This window comes from Bombina bombina, chromosome 8 (assembly GCF_027579735.1).
Source record: "Bombina bombina isolate aBomBom1 chromosome 8, aBomBom1.pri, whole genome shotgun sequence".
NCBI classification, from domain to species: Eukaryota; Metazoa; Chordata; class Amphibia; order Anura; family Bombinatoridae; genus Bombina; species Bombina bombina.
The window spans coordinates 316472767-316487390 of record NC_069506.1 but is presented as its reverse complement, the minus strand read 5'-3'; positions in this window follow the sequence as shown (position 1 = coordinate 316487390).

Here is a 14624-nt window from a genome sequence, read left to right as displayed (position 1 = left end):
AAGACAAAATGGAAGGCGTTTACAAGCACTTGTTCTCTAAATTGTATGGAATGAATTGAGATGAGGGGGAAAAACATAGGGGCAAATCTAATAGAAGGAGGAAGGTATCCTTTGAGATATCAACAAGCACCCAAAACTCAGAAATAGAAGGCAATAAGTAGTGAATTTGGATTAAATACAAAAAGGGGTGCCTCATAGTGAAATCCGTAAAAAATACGATCAAACAAATAATTAAATAAAACTCGCCAATTGTAGTGGCACTTGTGGAAACAAGTGCAAACGAGCAGAATGAGGCTTGCAGTAGTCAGCTCACTAGATGCTTTCCCAGTATCAAAGTGGAACCGGAGCGGTGGTAGCCAGGCAGATATATCCAAACAGTTAGGAATAAAGAGTCACTATTGTAGTGATAAAAAGTACAGACACCTCCGTGGAAGTGAGATTAAAAAAAAAAGTTTTAATGTTTGCAACGCGTTTCTCAACCTAATACAATGGTCGTTTCATCAGGCAAAAAGTAACGATATATTAACAGAATAAAAGAGCCACTTATTTAAGCTGCCACATTGTATTTCATTGGTTGTCTAGGGTTTTCAAATTATTCAATGGTATAGGAGGAGTGTCTATACTGGAAACTATAGGTAAACATAAAAATCGCTGCACGAAACAGCGTGATGTATAGAAAATATAAAACATGTAAAAACATAATTGATACTACTATTTGATGTAAAGTTAATCAATTGATTGCAGTTAATGCGAAAAAATGAACATATGTATAAAATGATCGCTGCCAGAAAACGGCACTGGGAGGCTAAAAAATATATGGACATTTGATGGACTGCAGGACAAAAATGCAGAAATGCAATGTGTTACAAAAAAACATTTTGACAGAAGTGACTATTAATGTAAGATTGAAACAGAAAAATAAAATATTTCAAACATGTAAACAACATTATTGTAAGATGGCAACATATCATGGAAAATGTTCACGAACCACAAAAACTTCACTGGATATCACATTCAGTATAAATAGATGTATGTCCTAAAAAATAAATGTCCCAATAAAAAAATAATTAAAAATGAAAGTTGCCACAATGTGCAATAAATGGTCATGTCAACCAACATGTCTAAAATGTACATTTTTACTACCTAGTACATAAACTATATAAAGAAGCGTACAGCATATGCATCTGTAAATATCTCTAAAAAAACATCTGTGGGGAAATCACATTGAACAAGTTAATTAAAGGCTGCCAGGTCTACATTAGCATTGAGGCCTAAAGGGAATAAGGTTTTAAGTCGGTGGATCCAGAAAGTTTCTCTCTGGCGAAGTCTCAGGAATATAATCTATAGGCAAAAATTTGTAAATGTTAAAATTACTGAAATAAATATTAAGGCAATGATTAGGAATGCGATGCTTGATTTTCCTATTGTTACAATTTTTACAATTTCTAAAGTGTTCTCCCCATCTAGTTCTGAAAATTCTAGAAGTGCGCCCTACATACTGTTGGCCACATAAGCATTCAATGAGGTAGACAACATATTTAGACTCACAATTAAAAAATTGTGAAATTTGAAGATTCCCTGTGCTAGTGGAGGTGAAATTTTTAGCTCCTGCTTTGATGTATTTGCAGGGATTGCAGCCTCTTTTGTTGCGTTTGTAAATCCCTTTCAAACCAAAAGGGTTTCTTTTGGAATCATTGTGTGAGCTAGAGGGTTTGTTGAAATTGATGTGTTTGACTCTTTTACTTGGTGCTAATTTATTCCTGAGAAATGATGCTCTTTTGTAAACAATGGTAGGTTTTTCACCCACAATGTTTTTTAAAATGGGGTCTCTTTTGACAATATGCCAATGCTTGTTAGTGGTTTGATGTATTTTCCTATGATTAACATTGTATTGGGTGATAAACAGTGTTTGATTTTTGGTTTTTGTGTTTAAGATGGTTTCTCTATCTAAGCTGATTTTCTCTTAAGCATTATTTAAAAGTTCTCTGGGATACCCTTTTTCTAGAAACCTTTGGTATAGGATTTTACTTTGTTCTTTGAAAGTATCGAAGTTAGAACAATTTCTTTGAATCCTTCTAAATTGACTGAAACAAATATTATTAATCCAGCCTTGATGGCGGTTGCTGGTGTATTCTAGATAACTGTTACTGTCCACAGTCTTAAAAAAGTTTTAGATTCAATGTGTTTAGAATCATCCCAACTGAGAACTAGATCCAAATATTCAATTGCTTGTGTTTATATATTTGCTGTAAAAGATATACCTAGGTCATTATTATTAAGATGTGTAACAAAGTTATTAGTCCACTGTACATCTCCTCGCCACACAAAAATAAGGTCATCTATGTAATGGCAATAGAAAACCAAGTTCGCCCCCTGTCCATATGGATAGATGTGATTCTTTTAAAAAAAAAAAACATAAATAAGTTGGCAAAACTCGGGGTAAATTTGGTTCCCATGGCCATTCTCTTAATTTGAAGGTAATTATTATTGAAATAAAAAATAATTATGTTTTAAAATAAATTCAATACTTTCCAGAATTAAGGACCTCTGCTCAGCTTGCATGTATAAATCTTGCTCTAGATAATAGGAGATGGCCAATAATCCCAAAGAATATGAGATGGTAGAATACAGTGCACTGACATCACAAGAGATCCACAAATAGTTTTTATCCATGTTTTCTATCTCTTTCAGTTTGCACAAGAGATCTGTGCTGTCCCTTATATAAGAGGGTAAGGAGATGACAATTTTTTGTAAAAAATAGTCGATATATGAGGATAGGTTGTATGTAAGATTGCCTATGATGGGGGCATCCAGGGGGGTTGAGGGTGTTTTTGTGGATTTTAGGCAAATGATAATAATGTGCAACAGTGGTTTCAGAGATTTTTAAAAAACACTTCTCATCGTTGTCTAAAATGCCTAAGTGGGATCCTTTATCTATTAATGAATTATAGGTTTTCAAAAAAATAGGAGTTGGATCTCTAGGAAGAATTCTGTAATATTCATGGTCTCCAAGGATTCTGTGTGCTTCTTTGAGATAATCCTCAATGTTTTGAATGATAATCCCCCACCCTTATCAGCATCACATATTATGATTTTTGAATTTTTTGAAGGTTTTGTAAAGGTTTTTTCTCTCCAATACTCATATAAAAGCTTTTTTTCTTTGCAGTTTTAGCAATTTTGTCTAGATCTTCAATAAATAAATTTTGATATATTTCAATATGATTTGAGTTACTGGGGAGATTAAAATTAGATTTAATTTTCATCCCTGTATGTATGTAATTACTGTGTGAATGTGTTGTGAGATTATCAATATCTGTCATTGTATCTCCTGTATTAGGGATTATCGGATCAATAGTGATAATCTGTGTGAGTGAAGGTTCAATTTGCATAGGTTTGAGATTTTATTTCTGCAAAATATTTTTATAAAGCACGTTTCCTAGTGAATCTATTAAAGTCTATGAAAATATTAAACATGTTATGGGGATTAGGGGGGGCAAAAGGATAATCCCCTTTTGAGGACCCTTTTTTTATCTACAGATAAAATGTGAGTAGAAAGATTAAATATACCTTTGTCTAGTCTGGATAGTTTGTCTTTCTTGGAGGCAAGGGCTCTGCCTCTTGAGCCTCGTTTACAGTGGGATGTGGTCTTTTTCCTGGTCTTGGGAACATGTGGAGGTCTGAATGGGGGGCCTCTCCCTAAAAAATACCCTGATGGTCTGGGTGTGGCTGGCTCAGGGATATCTGATTCTGATTAGTGAGTATCCAAGGTGTGATATCTATTAGTGTGTGCATGTGACGTAAGTGGGAGAGGGTGTGCAGATGGAGTGTTTGTAGTATATAGTGTATTGTGTGATAAAGTGGCATTGTGTACTAAGTGATTGGATTGTCTGGGATTGGAGTTGTGATATCTGGGCTCCTGGGGGAATCTGACCGGTTCTCGCTGGTGGTGAGGTGAACCATGAGAGTGATGTGAAAATGTGGGTTTTGTATAATCAGATTGAGTGGTGTGTCCATTGTAATGATTAGTGTTATATTTGGGAAAGTGGTTGTTGTGGAGAGTTGAGTGCAATTGTTTGGGATAAGAATGATGTGAAGAAGAGAAGTGCTGTTCAGATCTATGTGAGGTAAACCCTCCCATGGAGGAGTGTGAGTTAGAATTGTGTGGTGGCCTATAAGGGGTGTGGGAGTGATAATTTTTTTAAATATTTTATTCCTTTTTTTGTTATTTTGTACCCTCGTCCAGCCACCTTGTTGAACAGTGTTCTCTGGATATGAATTCTCTTTTAAATCCTCTTTGGGGTGATTAAAATAGTTTATTTAATTGGTTTTATAATCCTCCCTATCCCTCTCTAATTTCTTATTTTTGTTATTGACAATGTTTTCCTGATATCAGTCTGTGCAAAGAAAAGAAGATGATGCAGGTAGCGGACAAAGAAAACACACACTGAGGAGCCTTAGACCATTAGCACATATTCAATACAAGTCCATATGACATGTGTATGAAAATAGACACTTAGGGTGAGACTTTAAGGACTGTGATAGTGGATGTCCCAAAACGTCCATGGTCCTGTGCACATAAACACACTATATATATTTTCTACACCTGTAGAAGCCCTATATACTGACTGATACACTCTGATTGGATTAAAAGCAAGAAAAAAGGTTGGTCTGGATTTAACTCTTAAATGTGTTGTGTACTGATACGCCTTTACCATTAGAGTTGGCGGTTAGTCAAGATAACCAGGTACATTAAGTGAGTAGTGTGTTTAAGTGCACAGGACCATAGGACGTTTGGGACATCCACTATCACAGTCCTTAAAGTCTCACCCAAAGTGTCTCAGTGTGTGTTTTCTTTGTCCATTACCTGCATCATCTTCTTTTCTTTGATTTACATTTCCCTGACAAGTGGACATTATTATTTATATTACAAGCTGTTGGATACAAATCAAAGGGTAATTCACCCCAATATAGGTACTAAAGGCACATATACTTACTTACTACGAGCACATTTATTATGGAAGCTGTTAACCCCTTAGAGGGGACAGAGGTAATGGATGCTCTTATGTTCTCTTATATTGATGAGGACAACTTGGATATGTTAAATTTGGAGGATGTGTTCAGCCATGATTCCCCAAGGATTAAATTAGAGGACCTGTTTCAGGACTTTGAAAATTTAAAACTAAAAGAACAAAATCTTAAAAGGGATAAATGGATTCTCACAAAATATCTAGATCTTAAAATTATCCCTCGTGGCTTAAGACTGAATCCTTTATCTCACGCTGGAATCAAGCACTAACAAACTGATCACTGACATTGATTTCCTTACTTATAGAGTATAAAGATTTTTTGCTGAATGAAGTTAAGCTTAAACTTTTATCCTTACAGTCCGATATGGACAGGTTTAAACAATGTGAGGTCTATGTACAGTTTGATGCTATTTTCAAAAAAACTTTAGAGGAATCAAAGAAGCTAGTGATTCAAACCAAACACACAACATTTTTAAGAGACCAAAAGGATTACTCTCTTGGTGTGGTCTATGTCTAGTGAAGACGCCAAATAAATAAGTCTTGGTTTAATACAGGGATCCAGGAGAAGTCAACTGGGGGTAAACATTATAACAAAAATAAACATAGACGACAACAAAACAAGAGTAATGATAAACGAGTAGAGGATCCCATAAAAAGGCACTTTTTCATATTCAGAGCCAGATATTTCAGATGAAGATAGATTTGCCTCTAGCATAGATGGCGCTTCTGTGGATGAACAGCTATCAGAGGGAGAGATGGTACCCATTGTAGGTGAGAGAGACACAATAGGTAATGGCAGTAAAGGCATTTTGAAGGGCCCATTGCACCCAGGGGCTAGACCTAAGACAGGAGCAACTAATACCCAGTTTACATCTAATAATAAATATGGCTCCAAACAATCTGACTATTCTGGTAAGGGGCCAGTTAAGTTAACTATAGTGTCTCTTTAATCCTAACTGTTTGGATATATCTGCCTGGCTACCACCACTCCGGTTCTGCTTTGATACTGGGAAAGTATCCAGTGAGCTGACTACTGCAAGCGTCAGCCTGCTCGTTTGCACTTATTTTCACAACTGCCACTACAATTTGTGAGTTTTATTTCATTATTTGTTTGATCGTATATTTTACGGATTTCACTATGAGGCGCCCCTTTTTTCTTTTATCCAGATTTCTAAGGTGAATGGACATCGTTCCCTGAAGAGGAGTTGCCTCGCTAAACACCTGACATCCATCATTATTGTTTTGGACTTCAGTTCTGATCCCATATGAACACTGACCATTTGGTTTGGTATTTTTTATTTTGCACATTCGTATTTTATGGTTTATTTGTTAGCCACACAATTTGTATTCACACACATTTTTTAGCCTATAGTAAGCCACCTTATCTAGGAGTTTTCTATACCCTAGTTCTCTTCCAAGTAGTGAATTTATCTAATAGGATTTTGACACAACCTGGACAGAGATTTTATCAAAGGGTCTTTTGCACCAGTAAATCATATTGATACATTCATGGTAGGTAGTGACGTGAATCTATTTGAAAGAAAGATTTTTTAAGGACAATTCTTCAAGATAAATGTGCATCTCAAAAAGGACGAATCAGATATAAATGATAAGATAATATTATAGGAATTGCATGAATTATGCACTGAAGAGGATCCCTCGGCAAATGAAATGGCAAGGTCACACTACTTTGAGAAATAATTCCACTTTTATGCAATCCGTATCTACTATTCTGAGTGTTTATAACTTTGTAAAATTGGTTGAAAGAGATCTTGAAGATAAAGGTAAAAATTACTTTTAGAGATAATTTAAATCCAGAGCTAAGAAAGGCTCTGAAACAACTAAGAGAGGATACCACCATTACAATAAACCTGTCTGACAAGGGTAATAATGTGGTGGTATTAAAGGGACACTAAACTCAATTTTTTTTCTTTAATCATTCAGATAGAGCATGCAATTTTAAGCAACTTTCTAATGTACTCCTATTATCAATTTTTCTTCGTTCTCTTGCTATCTTTATTAAAAAAGCAGCAATGTGATGCATAGGAGCCAGCCCATTTTTGGTTAAGAACCTGGGAAGTGCTTGCTTATTGGTGGGTAAATGTCAGCTTCCAATAAGCAAGCACTATCCATGGTGCTGAACCTAAAATGGGCTGACTGCTAAGATTTACATTCATGAATTTCAAATAAAGAAAGCAAGAGAATGAAGAAATATTGATAATAGGAGTAAATTAGAAAGTTGCTTAAAATTGCATGCTCTATCTGAATCATGAAAGAAAAAAAATGCTTTCAGTGTCCCTTTTAAAGGCTCAGAGCAAGAATTGCACATTTTGGGCCAGATTACAAGTGGAGCGCAAAATAACTCTTTAGCTAAAGCTATATTTGCGCTCCACTGTGTAATAACAGCGCACGCTAATATGCGCTGGTATTACAAGTTTATAGCATCTTGGCATCAGAACCTTGCGCAGCGAAGAGGTAAGTAGCACAGCAATGGGCAGCTGTAAGTAAATATATATGTATATATATATATAGACCGCTGTGTAAAAGCACCTTTTAGTGCCTTTTTTTTCTAACACCCCACTCTCGAACCAACTTTAGAGCCCCAAAAATGCCTAGCACAGTTTTTTTTTAAATAAAAAACTATAATGCCCTCTTTTTTGAGGGCATTTGGGGCGATTTTAGAAAGTTATCTAATCTCTGGTTAATTTTCTGAGTTCGCGATAGCAATAACCAGCCACTTGTAATGGCAGGTTAATTAATGCGATCCTGCAAATGGTTAAATATGTCCGTTTGCAGGGGAGAGATAAGTTAGCACTCCACTTGTAATCTAGCCCTTTATTAATAAACTAAATATGAACAATTGGAATTTGAAATTCACGAAAAGTGGAGTAAAACAGAAATTGATCTTATGGATTTCAAAATACAGATAAATGACAAAAAGCCATATGCAGGGAATTCACTTTTGTTGACAGATCATATATTGTAAATGCATTGGAGCCCTTTGCAGTTAAGTATATGAAAAGTAGATGAAAACAAGTAAAATCATATTTATGCAATATTCAGTTTTCATAAAGTATTTACTGTAAATATTTCACTTCCCAATGGGGAATATGTTCTATGTATTTCTAAATAGATATTCCTTTATATATATATATCTGTAAATATCTATACATGTATATAATTATCTATATATTGGGATAGATATATATTGAACTAAAATACCATCCAATATATGTAGAAATATGTATTCATGAATAAATAGAACGTAATATTCTAGGTGAAATACATAGAAATTTGAATTATTCATATTTTCATGTTTAGCGGACATGAGAATATGCAGTTGGTTTTTACGCTCGAGTAGGTTTTTTTCCCTTTTTTTCTCCATTGAGAGGTTATCACATGCACAATATTCTAAATTCAGCTTTTTGCATTCGTGGGGTTAGTGTGCAAGCAAAAACAGTATACTTTCAACTAAGTGCAACTTGATGCTTAATTCTAGCGCTGTTAACGTTTGAGTAGGAGCGTAAATTAACGATCCACTTGTTCTCTAGCCCTAAGCCAGCTCATGTTGCTCTAGAAGATTTATAACATAGATCTAGATATTCCTTCCTGTAGAGACCCTATCCCCCTCATGGAGCTTAGACCCTTCACAAATGAAGTTTAAAAACAAAAACGGTCAAAATCTTTTACAAATGATGAATAATACTTTATGCTATGATTTATTTTTGTATAATCCACTACTTTAATGCTTTTTTATTACAACAATGAAACTGTGTTTTATATCTTTTTAAAAAATCATGTGAAACAAATAAGTTAAACATTTAAATAAAATAAATATATATGTTGTTTAAAGTATAGGACATTCAAAAATTAAACTTGCATCATTTAGAAAAAGCATGCAATATTAAGACACTTTGAAATTCACATCTGTTACCAAATTTGTTCTCTTGGTATTCTTTGTTGAAAGTATTTGTACATATGCTCAGCATATTAGAGCATTTTATTATACTTTTATATCCCTTTAAATAGCATTACAAATATTAAAACCTTGTTCTGCAAAAACTTTATTTTATGGAATGCCTAAATTTGTATTGAGGAAAAATGTATAAATGCACTCAGTAGAAATCATAATACAACTGTAAAATCCATAGCAATTCTTTTTTCCTATTGTAAAATGAGTGGGCTGAAGAGGAGAGTTCTCCGTCTGATCTTGGCATGTTCTGTTAACATTTCCCACTACAGTTTCACTGTTTTATTTTGCAAGAAAAAGGGACTGTATTGTATGAAAATATGCAAAGCACAAGGGCGGACTTGCAAATTCAGTCTGGCTCAGGAAATTTCTTAAGACTCTCCCACCCATCTCCCCCACCCCGCATTGGCTCAGCCCCAGCATCCGCACCCATGCCCATCCAACCCCACCCCAACCCCCCACCCTGTACCTTCAGGATTCCAGGAGCAGAGCAGCCTTGAATAGAAGCACTACGCTATGCACAAGACTCGCTCCGTGTACTGGTTCAGATGCTTCCTCTGCTAGCCTGTCACTAAGCACCCACACTAACTATAATGTTCTACCCCCTATACCGGCACCCCCAGAGCCCCCCGCAACTCAATTAAGTTATTAACCCCTAAACCGCCGCTCCTAGACCCCGCCGCAACTCTTATAAATGTATTAACCCCTAAACCGCCGCTCCCGGACACCGCCGCCACCTACATTCTACCTAGTAACCCCTATCCTGCCCCCCCCCCTATACCGCCGTCCTCTATAATAAAGTTATTAACCCCTATCCTGCTGATCCCGGACCTCGCCGCAACTAGATAAATAGTTTAACCCCTAAACCGCCACTCCTGGACCCTGCCGCAACCTATATTAAACTTATTAGCCCCTAATCTCCCCCCCTACACTGTCGCCACCTATAATAAGTTTATTAACCCCTATCCTGCCCCCCTACACCGTCGCCACCTATAATAAATTTATTAACCCCTATCCTGCCCCCCTACACCGCCGCCACTGTAATAAAATTATTAACCCCTAAACCTAAGTCTAACACTAACCCTAACTTAAATATTAATTAAATAAATCTAAATAATATTTTTCTTATTAACTAAATTAATCCTATTTAAAAATAAATACTTACCTTTAAAATAAACCCTAATATAGCTACAATATAAATAATAATTATATTGTAGCTATCTTAGGATTTATTTTTATTTTACAGGCATCTTTCAATTTATTTTAACTAGGTACAATAGCTATTAAATAGTTATTAACTATTCAATAGCTACTTAGCTAAAATAAAGAGAAATTTACCTGTAAAATAAAAACTAACCTAAGTTACAATTACACCTAACACTACACTATACTTTAATTATTCCTATTTAAAACTAAATACTTAACTGTAAAATAAACCCTAATATAGCTACAATATAATTAATAATTACATTGTAGCTATTTTAGGATTTATATTTATTTTACAGGTAACTTTGTATTTATTTTAGCTAGTTAGAATAGTTATTAAATAGTTATTAACTATTTAATAACTACCTAGCTAAAAGAAATACAAAATTACCTGTAAAATAAATCCTAACCTAAGTTACAATTAAACCTAACACTACACTATCATTAAATTAATTAAATAAATTACCTACAAATAACTACAATTAAATACAATTAAATAAACTAACTAAAGTACAAAAAATAAAAAAAGCTAAGTTACAAAAAATAAAAAAAATAAGTTACAAACATGTAAAAAATATTACAACAATTTTAAGCTACTTACACCTAATCTAAGCCCCCTAATAAAATAACAAAGCCCCCCAAAATAAAAAAAATGCCCTACCCTATTCTAAATTAAAAAGTTACCAGCTCTTTTACCTTACCAGCCCTTAAAAGGGCCTTTTGCGGGATATGCCCCAAAGAATTCTGCTCTTTTGCCTGTAAAATAAAAATACAACCCCCCCAACATTAAAACCCACCACCCACATACCCCTAATCTAACCGAAACCCCCATTAAATAAACCTAACACTACCCCCCTGAAGATCATCCTACCTTGAGTCGTCTTCAGCCAGCCGACCACCGATGGAACCGAAGAGGAGATCCGGAGTGGCAGAAGTCATCATCCAAGGGGCGCTGAAGAAATCTTCCATCCGATGAAGTCATCATCCAGGCTGTGCTGAAGAGATCTTCCAACCGGGCGATGTCATCTTCCAAGCGGCATCTTCAATCTTCTTTCTTCAGGATCCATCTTCATCCCGCCGACGCGGAACATCCTTCTTCCCCGACGGCCGATGACTGAATGAAGGTTCCTTTAAGGGACGTCATCCAAGATGGCGTCCCTTCAATTCCGATTGGCTGATAGGATTCTATCAGCCAATCAGAATTAAGGTAGGAAAAATCTGATTGGCTGATTGAATCAGCCAATCAGATTGAGCTCGCATTCTATTGGCTGTTCCGATCAGCCAATAGAATGCATGCTCAATCTGATTGGCTGATTGGATCAGCCAATCGGATTGAAATTCAATCTGATTGGCTGATTCAATCAGCCAATCAGATTTTTCCTACCTTAATTCCGATTGGCTGATAGAATCCTATCAGCCAATCGGAATTGAAAGGACGCCATCTTGGATGACGTCCCTTAAAGGAACCTTCATTCAGTCGTCGGCCGTCGGGGAAGAAGTATGTTCCGCGTCGGCGGGATGAAGATGGATCCGGAAGAAAGAAGATTGAAGATGCCGCTTAGAAGATGACATCGCCCAGTTGGAAGATCTCTTCAGCGCCGCCTGGATAATGACTTAATCGGATGGAAGATTTCTTCAGCGCCCCTTGGATGATGAATTCTGCTGCTCCGGATCTCCTCTTCGGTTCCATCGGTGGTCGGCTGGCTGAAGACGACTCAAGGTAGGATGATCTTCAGGGGGGTAGTGTTAGGTTTATTTAAGGGGGGTTTGGGTTTAGTTTAGGGGTATGTGGGTGGTGGGTTTTAATGTTGGGGGGGTTGTATTTTTCTTTTACAGGCAAAAGAGCAGAATTCTTTGGGGCATGCCACGCAAAAGGCCCTTTTAAGGGCTGGTAAGGTAAAAGAGCTGGTAACTTTTTAATTTAGAATAGGGTAGGGCATTTTTTTATTTTGGGGGGCTTTGTTATTTTATTAGGGGGCTTAGATTAGGTGTAAGTTGCTTAAAATTGTTGTAATATTTTTTACATGTTTGTAACTTATTTTTTTTATTTTTTGTAACTTAGCTTTTTTATTTTTTGTACTTTAGTTAGTTTATTTAATTGTATTTAATTGTAGTTATTTGTAGGGAATTTATTTAATTAATTTAATGATAGTGTAGTGTTAGGTTTAATTGTAACTTAGGTTAGGATTTATTTTACAGGTAATTTTGTATTTCTTTTAGCTAGGTAGTTATTAAATAGTTAATAATTATTTAATAACTATTCTAACTAGCTAAAATAAATACAAAGTTACCTGTAAAATAAATATAAATCCTAAAATAGCTACAATGTAATTATTAATTATATTGTAGCTATATTAGGGTTTATTTTACAGGTAAGTATTTAGTTTTAAATAGGAATAATTTATTAAAGTATAGTGTAGTGTTAGGTGTAATTGTAACTTAGGTTAGTTTTTATTTTACAGGTAAATTTATCTTTATTTTAGCTAGGTAGCTATTAAATAGTTAATAACTATTTAATTGCTATTGTACCTAGTTAAAATAAATTGAAAGATGCCTATAAAATAAAAATAAATCCTAAGATAGCTACAATATAATTATTATTTATATTGTAGCTATATTAGGGTTTATTTTAAAGGTAAGTATTTAGTTTTAAATAGGATTAATTTAGTTAATAAGAGAAATATTATTTAAATTTATTTAATTAATATTTAAGTTAGGGGGGTGTTAGGGTTAGTGTTAGACTTAGGTTTAGGGGTTAATAATTTTATTACAGTGGCGGCGGTGTAGGGGGGGGGCAGGATAGGGGTTAATAAACTTATTATATGTGGCAACGGTGTAGGGGGGGCAGATTTGGGGTTAATAAGTCTAATATAGGTTGCGGCGGGGTCCGGGAGCGGCGGTTTAGGGGTTAAACTATTTATTTAGTTGCGGGATCCGCAGGATAGGGGTTAATAACTTTATTATAGAGGGCGGCGGTATAGGGGGGGGCAGGATAGGGGTTACTAGGTAGAATGTAGGTGGCGGTGGGCTCCGGGAGCGGCGGTTTAGGGGTTAATAGGTATTATGTAGGTGGCGGTGGGCTCCGGGAGCGGCGGTTTAGGGGTTAATAAGTTTATTAGAGTGGGGGTGGGCTCCGGGAGCGGCGGTTTAGGGGGTAATAAGTTTATTAGAGTGGCGTGGGCTCCGGGAGCGGCGGTTTAGGGGGTAATACATTTATTTAGTTGCGGCGGTGTAGGGGGGACAGATTAGGGGTGTTTAGACTCGGGGTACATGTTAGGGTGTTAGGTGCAGACAGCTCCCATAGGAATCAATGGGATGTCTGGCAGCAGCGAACATGAACTTTCGCTATGGTCAGACTCCCATTGATTCCTATGGGATCCGCCGCCTCCAGGACGGCGGTTTGAAAACCAGATACGCTGGGCCGGAAAAGTGCAGAGCGTATCTGCTAGTTTTTTGATAACTAGCAAAAGTAGTTAGATTGTGCCGCACTTGTGTGCGGAACATCTGTAGTGACATTAGTATCAATCTGTGTCGGACTGAGTCCGGCGGATCGAAGCTTACGTCACAAAATTCTACTTTTGCCGGTATCTAGGGCTTGATAACTAAGGCGAATCAGCCTCGCCACAAATACGCTGCGGAATTCCAGCGTATTTGAGGTTGACGGCTTGATAACTAGGGGCCTTATTCTTCAGACCCAGGGAGAAATAAGTCCAGATATGCAAAATTACTACTAAAGTTATATAAAAACAGACAGAATGCTCTATTTCAGAAAATAAACAATGCATTTCTTAGCTCATCATAATGTAAGACTTTTTATCAGATGCTTCTAGAAAGTTTTCTATATTGCCAAGTGATAAATTGTACCCTGCCTGACAGGAAAATGATTCCGAATTATATTATTTAAATATTTATGGGACCAATCTTAGCTGCCAGTCACATACTGTATGTATAAAACTAATATTTCCTCTCATTCATGGAAACATATCTCTGATAATCTTACCTTTATGCAAAGGTAAATTACCGTTTTTTTCCTAGCAAGACGAGTAGATCAGTTGCAGTATTCCTCTGAAAGGAGAATTCATGGGTAGATGATAGCCTAACTTAAGAAATCCTCTTATTAACTGTGAAAGAAACATTTCGTCTTTTCTCTGAGTGATGCCAAAATATTGACAGTGTAAATGATAAAAGCAATAGGCCAACTTAAAAATGTTCTTGCCTATTGCCATCTGTTCAGAAGTTGAAATGCATTGAATTTGGCATGGCAAATCACCTACTCTAATTCTTCAGTTCCCTGGCAAGGACAAGTGCCTCAGAAATATTTCACTGGATGAAACACAAGGGCCCTTAATCCCAAATACTGCTGGAATAGCATAAAAGCATTTCCTATACAGCTGAAAAGGAGGTTTTGTATCAAATAGGGG